Source organism: Sitophilus oryzae, unplaced genomic scaffold, assembly GCF_002938485.1.
Source record: "Sitophilus oryzae breed Bouriz unplaced genomic scaffold, Soryzae_2.0 scaffold_467_pilon_pilon, whole genome shotgun sequence".
Classification (NCBI taxonomy): domain Eukaryota; kingdom Metazoa; phylum Arthropoda; class Insecta; order Coleoptera; family Curculionidae; genus Sitophilus; species Sitophilus oryzae.
In genome coordinates this window covers 620,755-633,946 of record NW_022147048.1, presented here as the reverse complement: position 1 = coordinate 633,946, position 13,192 = coordinate 620,755, and the positions used below count along the sequence as shown (strand labels likewise).

General features: G+C 31.4%; 1 long non-coding RNA gene across 3 annotated transcripts; it reads right to left on the bottom strand.

Moving 5' to 3' along the window:
* Positions 1 to 493: 493 nt before the first annotated feature.
* LOC115886120 lies at positions 494 to 12,385 on the bottom strand. 3 transcript variants are annotated; one of them, XR_004050834.1, is made up of 4 exons: positions 12,244 to 12,385; positions 7,838 to 8,037; positions 7,606 to 7,771; positions 494 to 946 (listed from the first exon to the last, which is right to left on the bottom strand). It is a non-coding gene; the product is annotated as an uncharacterized LOC115886120 (long non-coding RNA). The 3 variants fall into 3 exon arrangements; XR_004050833.1 differs by lacking the exon at positions 494 to 946 and adding an exon at positions 7,216 to 7,516; XR_004050832.1 differs by lacking the exon at positions 494 to 946 and having other exon boundaries at positions 7,216 to 7,771.
* Positions 12,386 to 13,192: the final 807 nt, after the last annotated feature.

The window sequence follows — 13,192 nt, the reverse complement described above, 5'->3', positions numbered from 1 at the left end:
AGTGGTTTCGACTTTGTTCTTGTTTTAACATTAAATATATTATATTGCAATTTGGCAATACATATAAATATGAGCCGTTGTTTTTATTTAAATGAAGCATTTATTTAAATGAAGCAGAATTAGTAAAATTACATTAATCTACAAATATAGATATGTTAGATATATTATTTAATATACAAGTACTGGGGATGGCTAAAAACATAAAATGCATTCCTTGATATTTGTTTAAAAATTAAAATTTTAAATATTTGTTAAATCCGATTTAGAACGTATTGATGTAGATATGTGAGTCATTTACTGAAAAAATCAAGTATGCTGGGCATTCGCCGTTTTAACAAAAAGCGAGATAAAGGTAAAGTTTTTGATTTACGGTCACGGGTACCGAAATAACGGCAGGGTTGGGAGCATTGTTGCCAGAACTATCATTCTGTATAATAAATTTAAAAATACAATTTATATCATTACGAAAGTTTTATTTTTAAAATTTGCAGTTTGTAAAAAAGGTGGTGGAAAAGTCAATAATAAATATAAACAATAAAATAAGAAGGTAAAAAAAACTGTTATTTCTTTTTTGCATTTTTACTACAGCGCAGAAGCGTAACCGTATCAAGAACGGTTCTCTGCTATGTTGGAACTAACCTGTTATATCGTACCGAAATAACAGAATCATTTCTACTTTTTTTTCTAAATCTTTTATTGTTCGACTCGTACGCAAAAACCAAAAACGAGTTTATCGTACAAAATGGAAAAGCTACCACACGGGCGCACCGTGGAAAACTTTATATTTGCCAGACGGAGCGAACAAATCAAACTGGAAAAGTTTCAATATTGTCCTCGGTTTTTGTTGCGTTTTTCCAATACTATCGATCGTTTTTGGTGAGATTTAAATAGCAAAGAAACTAATAAATTGGCTTCCTCCTATTATTTGTTCGAAAACTCGACGCATCTGAAACATTATTCCACTTTGAATGAAATAAAATAAAAACAAACTTAGAGGATAATAAGTTTTGTAACACTTCATAATCTTTTAACGTTTTGAAAGATGTTTCATTCCGCAAGTGGTGACGAAAGGTAAGTGTACCAGTGTTCGTCACTTTCTTTGTCGCAACACAGATTTTTGTCAAAAAATTAAGGAATTTTGATATAGCATAATAATAAATCAAAATATATTCACAGATTTGACATTATTTGATCGATTTCGCAACTTGTGCATTTTTTAATAGCTGCATGTCCATAATTCGTTTCTGCATTAATTTTTGGTACGTGATTGCGACGATCAGAGGCGGATACAGGAATTTATTTTAGGGGGGGGCCAAAATAAAAAGTAATGTAGATTATGCTTTTTAAGACACCATTTTTAACCCAAAAACCTAATATTTTACACAATTCACAGACTTTAGGGGGGGCCCGGCCCCATGGGCCCTCCCCCTGTGGGCCACTGGCGACGATGTTGGTTCTGTGCAAGTTCTTTAACGGCTATGTTAAGACATCCAAACTTTTAAGCCCACGGCCACACAGAAAGCGTTTTGCGTTTTTTGCGTCTCAAGCGCTTTTTGCGATTTTACCGTTTTAAGCGTTTTTTTCGATTTGTGGTTAAAAACACACAAAAGACGCGGCAGGTCTGCAGTTTCTAACAAGATGTCAATTAGTAACGTCGCAAGCTCGTGGATTCCCGGCCCGTTCAACAATCAATCCTGTGAGAAAGAGATAGGCGAGATCGGCGCGGTTAGCGTTGAAGAGACGAAGATAAAAGATGCTGGGATTGAATTGTGGACGGGCCGGGGCATATGTTCGGCGACAAACACAATCTACTGCTAGTGCCAGTGGTGTGTGTAAAAATAATAAATAGTATTTGCCATTTATTTTACGAATTTTAGTTTATATGTGTATAGTTTTTTTATGTTGTAGTGTTGTGGTTACTCGTTATAATTATAATATAATATAAAAAAAAGAATTATAATTATATAATAGAATAGTAAATATATATTACTAGTTGCTAACGCAATTTTAGGACATGATTTATGAAACTTTTTGGAGTGAAACTTCTTTATGCGCGCTGGGAGTAAACATTCAAGGCCATGACATACGAGCTATTGAGACGGCCCCGACACACGAGCTAGCTGTAACGAAACGTGTTAACGGCTTAGAAATACGTAGTGACGCGACGTGTATGTGTGCGCAGTCCTCGTGTTTATCAAAAATATTGATATTTTAATACAAATTTTGTAAAAGTGAATCAAATTATTACGTGTAAAAAACCATTTGTTACACGTAAAAAAACTATTTTTATATTTTTATGCGAATAAAACTGTTATACGTAAAAACTATTTTTTATGCGTATAAAACTATTTGTTACTGGTAGAAAACTATTTTTTACGCGTATAAAACTATTTGTTACGTGTAAAAATCTATTTGTTAAACGTAAAAACTATTTTTTTACGCGTCAAAAACTTATTGTTTCTGATAAAAAAACCTTTTTTACGCAAAAAGAAATATTTTTTACGTGTAAAAAACTATTTGTTAGACGTAAAAAAAAATTTTCGCGTCAAAAACTTATTGTTTCTGGTAAAAAAACTTATTTACCCAAAAAAAAATTTACGTGTAAAAAACTATTTGTTACACGTAAAAAAACTATTTTTTACGCGTTAAAAACTTATTGTTTCTGGTAAAAAACTTTTTTACACAAAAAAAATATTTTTTACGTGAAAAAAACTATTTGTTACCCGTAAAAAACTATTTTTTACGCGTCAAAAACTATTTGTTTTGGTTAAAAAAACCTTTTTTATGCAGAAAAAAACACTTTTTACGAATAAAAAACTATTTTTTACGCGTAAGAAAATATTCCTTTAATTTATGACCTTTTCAACAATTCAAATTACATTTTTTCAAACATTTCCTTGAAATTTTTGAATTTAATAGAATCTTCCTAAACAGTAGATGTTCTCTATAAAAATATTTTTAGATAATATCCTAAAATGAAAAAATGCTATTACTATTTAATTTATTTTTATAGTATTATTAAATATTACGTTCGCCTATGACGGGGTCTCATAGAAAACGCTAAAGACGCTACAGAAAACAAATTGATTTGTTTTCATTTGCGTTTTTTGCGAGACACGCCGAGCGCTAGACGCTTTTGGTGGGGCCACTCCTATATAATCCTGTTATTTTGTTTTAGACGCAAAAGACGCTTCACGCTAAAAACGCAAAAAACGCTTTCTGTGTGGCCGCGCACTAAGATAGATTAGAAGTGTACAAAATTAAGTTTAATTATGCATGTTTTATATTAAACAACCTGTATTGATATTAAATTTGCTGTCTTTAGGCGATTATACAAGATTTAAAGAATATTTTTAATTTATTTTCGTGTACCGATTATTAGGTTTAATAAAAGTGGTGGTGTCCTAATAATAGGCACATATGACGGTTACTGGTGCATGTAAGTCAAAATTATAATTGCGTATAAATTAATTAGTTTTGTTAGTATGTATATTATATAGGGACGAATGGGATAAGCCGAGAAATAGAGACAAGGTCATATTTTGGAATTATTGCCCTGGTTTTTCAAAATGACTGAAAAACATATGTTTAATTTTTTAAATATAAACATAGCCATATATCCTAAACAACATTTTTATGAATTTGTAAATCAATCCATATTTACAGTAGCGGATTTTGTTCATAAAAGGACAAATTTGCCTGACAACTAAATGTTGGAAGTATTTTAAAATAATTAATATCATAGGCGGCTTTGCTATAAACGTCACAAATGTCGCAAACTGTTTACTTCAGCATTGACAGCTTGTAAGTGACTCGATACTTTGAGTAGTGAGACTTACTGTAAGTAATTTTAATTTTTTTAATTTTCAATTTTGTTAATTTAATCCACAGTAATGGTCCGTGGAAAAGTTACAAATCAAAAACTAGGCGAAATTATCATTCGTCAATACAGTATGGGAAAAACAATTCGAAAAATTTCTGATGATTTAAGCATTCCAGAAACTACGGTCTTTAATATAATAAAAAAATACGGCGAATCTGTCAGTGTAGGCGTTAGAGGTAAAAGTTCGGAAAGGCCAAAAGTTGTATCTCAGAGAGATTTACGAAATTTAGTAAAAATTTGCAAGTCTGCGAGAAGAAGTACTCTTCGCGAAGTAACAGTTAAATGGAATACTGTAACTGGATTAAATATATCAAGAGAATGTTGCCTAAAATATATCCATAAATGCGGTCTGGGGTTTTACAAGGTAAACTTTATTTTGTGTGGATAATCAATTACCTGAAGATTATTGATACAAATTCTTATTTAGGCCAAAGAAAAACCGCTACTGACAGAAATTCAAAAAAAAATCGCTACAATTAGGCAAAATCTAAATTATCGTGGACACAAAATGATTGGAATAAGGTCATATTTAGCGATGAGTCTAAATTTGATGTTTGCGTTGGAGATCATCGAAAAAGAATAATACGAAATAAAACAGAAGCCTTTCATAAAGATTGCTTAAAGAGAGTTGTTAAATTTCCTAAGGGGATTATGGTGTTGCATGTCAGCAAGAGGTTTGGGCAAATTAAATTTTATAGATGGCACTGTTAACGCCCAAAAATATCAACGTATACTTGAGACCTCACTTTTGCCTAGTGCTCAAGAATTGTTTCCAAACGAAAACTATATTTTTCAACAAGATGGAGCATCGTGCCATTCAGCAAAATCAACTAAAAATTGGTTCGGTAATAATAATATAAAAGTTCTATCCTATCCTGCAAGTAGTCCGGACCTCAATGTTATAGAAACTGTGTGGCATAAAATGAAATATTTAAGAAACCACCCTTAACGAACAATTTTTGATTTGCGGACAAAACTGCAGGAAATTTGGGATAATTTTTCTCCTCAAATGTGCCAATCTTTGGTAAATACAATGCCATTAAGAGTTCAGGCAGTTGTTAAGGCGAAAGGTGATGTAACTCCGTATTAAACAAATTTCTTGTTGTGCTGTCCCAATATATAGTTGTCAGCAAATTTGGCTTGATTTTGGCAAAATAAGCTATTATCAAAAGTGATTTGTTTGCAAAGTTATAAAAATATAGTAAAATTGTCTAGATCATATTGTAATGTTTGAATTTAGAATAATAAACAAAATAAATTGAGTCGTTTTAACAAATTACTATTTTTATTGCAAAAAAAGACCTTGTCCCAACACATAGTTGTTAGGGCTCGTACACGGACGGATCCAAAAATGATAAAGGATCTGGCGCAGGAATTTACTGCAGCAGTCCAAAGACTGAGATCTACCACAGTCTATGAAAACTGCTGGTAGAACAGCAATACACCGGGAAAACAATAAGCATATTTTCGGATAGTCAAGCCGCATTGAAAGCATTTGAGGCAACGAAAAGCACGTCTATGACGATTCTTCAATATAAGGAACTACTCAATATATTAGAAGATAGGAACAAAGTGTCGCTAATATGGATACCGGGACATGTCGGCCTAGAGAGAAATGAACGTACTGATTCCCTCGCCAAAACTGGTGCAGGCTCGCCATTCGTGGGCCCAGAACCGACACATAGCGTACCAAAAAATCTCGCAAGAGACAGGCTCTGTGAATGGGTTAGGGATGCGACATTTCGGGGCTGGTATGACAGTCCCGGAATGGAACATCCCAAGACAATCCTAGCAGGGTCATCCAAACGTAGAACAGATGAACTCCTAAAGGCTGGTAGGAACGGAGCGCGTACGCTTACTGCAGTATACACGGGCCACTGCCGGCTGAGATCACACCTGCAGAGGATGGGTCTGGTGAAAGACGCCGAATGCCGACTCTGTATGGAAGATGACGAAACAATGAAGCACGTTATGTGTAACTGCCTCGCTGGGGGCAGGACAAGGTTTGAAATGTTTGGCAAACCCACGCTAGACCTAGAAAAAAAAGATTTATAGCGATAATTGGTGCTACAGAAACTTAAAACTACGATCTAGAATAATGAATTCGATATATTATCTGCTTAGTGATGTTGGTAGCGAATATTTCCATTCCAATTTTGCAGGAAATTTCCGAAATATTCGGTCCCAAAATCGTGAATATTCGCAGAAATCCGAATTTTGCAAGAAATTTCTTTTCAAAATTCAAGACATTGAGCAAAAATTTAAAGTGTATCAAGTATGCCTATTCTTAAATCAGAAGAAAAAGAATGCTTCTCCGCCTTACAAAATAGAAAACGTATGGCTCTTAAAATAATGCATTTTGCCGCGAATCTCTTGGCCCCCTCTGTTTCCTGGGAAAGCACCTTAACAATGAAGAACACATAGCCACTATGGAATTTATCAACAATATCACCAACAAACATCCTCAGTTTGTCAATAATAAAGAAGCCATTTTTACAGATGTAATAAATTATTCCGCCAAATCGGGTTTATGGGCTCTCGACTACGTTTGGATGTCAGTTAAAAATGTAGACTGTCTAAGTTGGTGGCAAGCAATATGTAAAAATACTCAGTTGAAATATTTAGCTGTTGCTCTGCTGTCTACCAACATCATCTGCAGCCCCTGAGGGGAGTTTCAGTACTTACAGTTGTATCCACACTAAAAAAGGAATTGCTTAACTGCACAAAAAGCCGGCAAAATAATGTTCGTAGCTCATAACAATAAATTATTACTACAAAAACAAAAAGTGGATATGGAACATGATATGCAACAACATGAAACTCCTCCAGAACCACTAGAACCCGTAGAGGTAGAGCTCCATCCTTCAGAATCAGAACCAGATGATACATCAAATATACCTGATTTGGAAATAAAAACTGACGAAGACAGTACTACTACTACTACTACTACTACTATAATACCCTATGAAGATGGGACCAGCTGAAAAAGGCGCCTGAAAGTATTTCGGAATAGAATAATTCAGTTATTTGTGTTTTACGTTTTTTAAATTTATATTTCGTGCTTTTTTTTATTTTAAGTTCATAGTCATAGTTCATGGTTTATGTACAAAGTACAAATGTTACCAAATAATTTTTGTTATATGTTATGTTTATGACTTTTAGGAGTTATGTATTGTTTATTAAAAATATAACAACTAATATTATGTTTATTGTTTTTTTTTCACTTACATGTTGGTATCAAATGTCTATCTAATTTATTCATTGTATCAACAAAAAATATGTAAAATTGTAAAATTTCCTAAAATTTCATAAATTTCCGAAAGTTTCCGAAAGTTTCGGAAATTTCCTGGAACAATCAAAAGTTTCCGAAATATTAACATCACTATATCTGCTTATAAATGAAATTATTACCAAAAACAATATACCATAAACTTGGATATACCACCATACGTATTACGAACTTTTCTTAATGTGACGAGACACTGGTACATTTACCTAAATAAATAATTCGTCACCAGTCGCTTAAAAAACAAAAAAGAAGTTTTATTGACATAAATGCTCATGTTGGACTGCCTAATGTTTGAGAAGATGTTAAGAAAGTAAGTCTTCTTCACGACTGTGGCCTGAACTATGCTGTAAAAACACTAGATATTTGAGAAGGAATAAATCAGTTCCATATTTGGATAGCATGCAAAAAATATATAAATTTATGTAAGACCTACCTATTAGTTCAAAAATGTACATTATTTAAATTATACCCTTTTCAAAATTAAGTTACATATTTAGAATAAAATCACTATCATAATTTTCTTGACGTAAATGCGGATGCTTATTGGATTAAGTTTTGTGAGGGTGGATTGTACTATGCTGTTAAGACACTGGATAATGCTAGAAAGAAAAAATCAGTTCTATACTTTATCATGCTAAAAATGCGTGTATTTAAATTACACCTACCTATTAATTGAAAACTCAATGTGATCAATTTTATCAAACTATATAGTGATGTCTTTTAATTCTAGGAAAGCAATTATGTTGAATAAAGGTTCTTATATTTCGATTATATAATTATCAGTTTCTAAAATTGCTTCGCGCATGCTCTCTCCTAATCATATTTGAGGCCTGACCTACATCTCGAACGGTACTGTGACATGATCCTTAAAAAATAAAAAAAATAAAAATAAAATTATAATGATTAAAGCTAATAAAAGATAATATAAATAAAATAACTAATTATATAAGGTAAGGGATCCGTATCCGTACTACCTACAACCCGAATATAATGTTTGAATAACATTCTATGTATATTCAATATTAGAATATTTGTGAAAATGTTGAAGCTTAAAAATTAACTACCGAAAAAGTCTAAAATCCAAAACTCTACAACCTTACTTTAAATCATGACTTCAAATCATTTGACTTAAATCATGCAAAACCTGTAAATTTACAAAAAATATTAAATTAATAAGTGAAAGTTTTTTTTTCAAATAGGCCAATATTAACCGGTACCACAATTTAAATACTGGCAGAGTTCCGATTTCTTGAAAAGCCGAGAACAATAAGCGTTGCACAAATATTGAACTTTATCGGAAAATATCGCGAGGGCTTGGAGCCTTTTGAAAAGGAAGTCCAAAACACGTGTGTTTTTTTTCTAAAATACTCTTTTAACAAAATCAATGTGGCTGAATTAAGGTTAACGCGCAATAACCCACATATACAGGGTTGTTCACCACATACGACACGGAGTATTGTAGCTAAACGATGAGATTTTTACAAATTGTAAGTTTGGGGTTCGTTGAAGGACTATTAGAGCTACAATTTAAAAATATTTTTACAAGATACAGAGTGTCCCAAATAAATAAAAAATATCAAAGTTGTATTTTTTAAATGGAACACCCTGTATATTATTACATTTTTAGTTTCTACGATTAAAATAAAGGTAAATTTGATTAAGGTTTATTATACTTAAACCTTACCGTTTTTGAAATATTTTCAATTTTGTGAAATTGCAGTAAAATTTTAAAGCTTCATTTCTCCAGGGTATCAATGTTTTTAATACTAAATATTTAATGAAGTTTATTTATTGATCAGTTATTGTGTTGCAATAATAAAAATAATACTACCTTATACAGAGTGTCTAAAAATTTATTTTAAATAATTATTAGCTTCAAACGGCAATAACTTCTTTAATTTAAATGGAATGCCTGTATATTTTAGGAGAATCAGATGCACAATTAAATTGTCTATCAAATTGTATTATACCATTTTTTACCTATCCCTTCAAGTTTTTGTAGAAAATGCATTTTCTTATAATTTAGACCTCATTTATCAATATACCCATGGAATATTGACATTTTAGATTGTTTTTAAAGCAACAAATGTACAAAATGTACAGACTAGTAATATTATTACAGAAGACAAAAAAATCACCTGTCTTGCTTTGCTTGATTTTAGCAAGGCATTTGATACTATAAATTATGATATGTTACTAGCTAAACTCCATTACTTCGGATTATCAGAAAACTCTATAACGTTTTTTAAAAATTATCTTTCTAATCGTCTGCATTGCGTTCAAGTAAGACAGGGGAATCATCAATTAAAGTCAAATTACGTTTCTATGACATGTGGAATTCCTCAAGGATCCATATTAGGGCCATTGCTATTTTCATTATATGTTGCCGATATGAATAAAGAAATTGAGTTTTCTACATTACAACAGTACGCAGATGATTCACAAATTTACTGTGCTTTTGCATCTGATAATTTAAAACAAGCTGAAGAAAATTTTAAAACAGATATTAATAACATATACAAATATTCAATGGAACATAATCTAAAATTAAATGCATCCAAATCGTGTATTATGCTGCTTGGAAATAATCAGACTATTCTCAATTATCTATCAGACAATCTTGATATATGTGTTAATAATACTAAAATACCAATAGTTAAGGACGCTAGAAATCTCGGCATATATTTTGACTCTAATTTAAAATTTGATATACATGTAAAAAATAAATTGAAAATTGCATATATGCGACTAAAAGGTTTGGTTTATTTTAAGAAACATCTTCCTCAGAATACAAAATATTATCTGTGCAATTCGCTAATTTTGTCCTTGTTTGATTACGGAGATGTGGTATACGGCTCTTCATTGACTCAAATAGTTGCCAGATCCATTCAAAAACTTCAAAATTCCTGCATGAGATTTTCGTATAATATCTCATTTCGTACACATATTACGCCATATTTAAATCAATTTAATATTCTGTCTATGGTAAATAGGCGAAAACTTCATATGTTAACATTTATCTACCGTATCTTACAAACTGGCCAACCGCCTTATTTAAAATCATTGTTTATTCCTTTTAACCACACTCATGTAACAAGAAACTTACATCGTTTCAGAATACCTCAACATAGGACGGCTGGCTTTCAGAAATCGTTTTCTTTTCTTGCGCCTCAATTATGGAATTCTCTTTCAATCAGTGTTAAATGCTTTAAATCACATTATTTTAATAAATATGTTAAGAATAATTTGCTGGTTTTACAATCGAATATAATATAGAACTTATTTCTAAATTTATCTTTTATCTTTTGTTATTTTGGCAAACTGTGGTGAACGGGCCTTTAATTTGATATGGTTTTGACTGGCTCACTGCTCAGCTTTACAATTTTGGAAAATATTTGTGTATGTGTTGAAATTGTATTTATATATTTTTTAACATTGCTAAATTGTCTTGCAGACGCTTTGTTCTGTGCGCTCGGGGTTTCTTTTTTGCTTTGCCGGTGGTCCTCTGTTTTTCTTACGGGTTTGTTTGTTGTTGGTATATTATTGTATTGAAAATGAAATTCTGTTTAGTTATTTTTTACAGGGAGTGTGCCACACTGATGCCTTTGGCAATCAGTGAATCGGTTTTGTAATCGCGGTGCACTCCTTATTAGGCTATTAGGCTATTAGTCAGCCAAAGTATGGTTTATATTTTATATATTTTTTATATTGGGGCCTAATAAAGAGATTTGATTATCGTTTTTAGCAAAACTATATTGCATACAAATGTATGCAAAAAGAAAACTATTTAAATCTTTATAAAAGAGTATACCATTAATTAAATATAACACCATTATTTCCGCCCATATAATAATTAATGACATACTTAATTGTGTTCGTTAATAAATTATTATAAATAAATGTGGATTTTTGAGTCAGAAATCAAGATAATAATAAGTTATCAAATTAAAGTCTTTGTTGTTATAAATAAGCATTTATTAAAAAATGAAATATCATTTTTAAGGTGTTACTTTTTATCACACTCTCTAATGCCCATACAAAATTCAGTTTTTTAGTATTTGGAGCAATTATTATTAATCAACGCAAACAGTCAGTTAATGTAGTTTGAATACTGGATTCATATTAATTGGTCCTCTTTAACAAATATTTAAACAGTTTTTTTTTTAGTTTTTAATGAAATAAACGAATTATATCGACAATATTAGTATCTGTACTCTTTAAAAATTTGGTACATCTTTAAAAATGACCTAAAATGTCAATAGTCCATGGGTATATTGATAAATAAGTTCTAAATTACAAGAAAATGCATTTTCTACGGAAACTTAAAGAGATAGGTAAAAAATGGTTTAATATAATTTGATAGACAATTAAATTGTGCATCTGATTCTAGTAAAATATACAGGGTGTTCCATTTAAATTAAACAAGTTATTGCCGTTTGAAGCTAATAATTATTTAAAATAAATTTTTAGACACTCTGTATAAGGTAGTATTATTTTTATTATTACTACACAATAACTGATCACTAAATAAACTTCAGTAAATATTTAGTATCAAAAATTTTGATACCCTTGGAGAAATGAAGCCTTAAAATTTTTACTGCAATTTCACAAAATTGAAAATATTTCAAAAACGGTAAGTATAATAAATCTTAATCAAATTTACCTTTATTTTAATCGTAGAAACTAAAAATGTAATAATATACAGGGTGTTCCATTTAAAAAAATACAACTTTGATATTTTTTACTTATTTGGGACACTCTGTATCTTGTAAAATTATTTTTAAATTGTACCTCTAATAGTCCTTCATCGAACCCAAAACTTACAATTTGTAAAAATCTCATCGTTTAGCTACAATACTCCGTGTCGTATGTGGTGAACAACCCTGTATAATATCTATTAGCATCATTTTTTTTCTTAAACTTGACATACTAGAAGTTCATGACAAATCGATATTTCTGGCTATGTAATCAGTGGCCGGCCACGGCTACAGGAATAAAGTGTCGCTGCCAGAGGTACTGAGTTGGATCCCGAGCCAGTACGTTCGCTTTATTTATTTACATACTATTTTACCTTAAAGGTGCATCCACACCATCGTAGAAAAAGAAAAACGGCTGATCGGCGTATCGATCTCCAGCAATTCTATTGGCAGAAATTTTTCGAAAATTCCTCTGTCAAAAATTACAGGACTTTTCATTTCATTTCGGGAGGATCCCGGTGTATGTTTATCCTGGAAATCCCGATATTAAATCCCGGGATCCAGAAAATTTCTGAAAATTTAAATGCCCAATCTAAAATAATTTCGACTTTATACAATTAAGGGTGACTGCAACGACATCCCATAATCCTGCTGTTAAAACATAACAATATATAAAAACCAGCTGTTTTAACAGCAGGATTACGAGATGTCGTTGCAGTCACCTTTAAGCTCCGCGCGCACTGAATAGGTATCGGCGAGGGCGAGCGGCGCGACCGACACGACCGGTCGGAAAGTCGATTGTAGCCGCGCACTGGAGTCGCACGATCGGCGGTCGAGAGTACGTCACCAGCATAAATTTGAGCATAGACGAGGAGAAGTTTATTCAAATTTAGTCAAATTCATTCGGCATTTCAAAAAATTATAAAGTATTATTACTATTTATATTTTTATGCAACTTTTTATATTTTATGCTTTATGATGGAAATTGATATTATTTAGATCTTAACCAAACACACATTAATAAATTTAGATCTTAACAAACCACATAAAATTAGTGAAATAGAGTGGAAGATGGGGATAAAATATACTACATGACTCTTAGCTTAACCGATTTTAACAAATTTGGTATAACTCAAAAGGGTTTAATTTGTTCTTTAAAAACAAAGCTAGATATGAAAAATAGTCAAATAAAACTTTTATTTCTAGTTTTTTAATCTAAATAAGTGTCATTACAAACATTTATATATCGCTTTTATTTTAAGTTTTTAAAATCTTTGTTTTAAGTCAGTAGTAAATAAAACGAAACTTGTGTTTACATTTTGT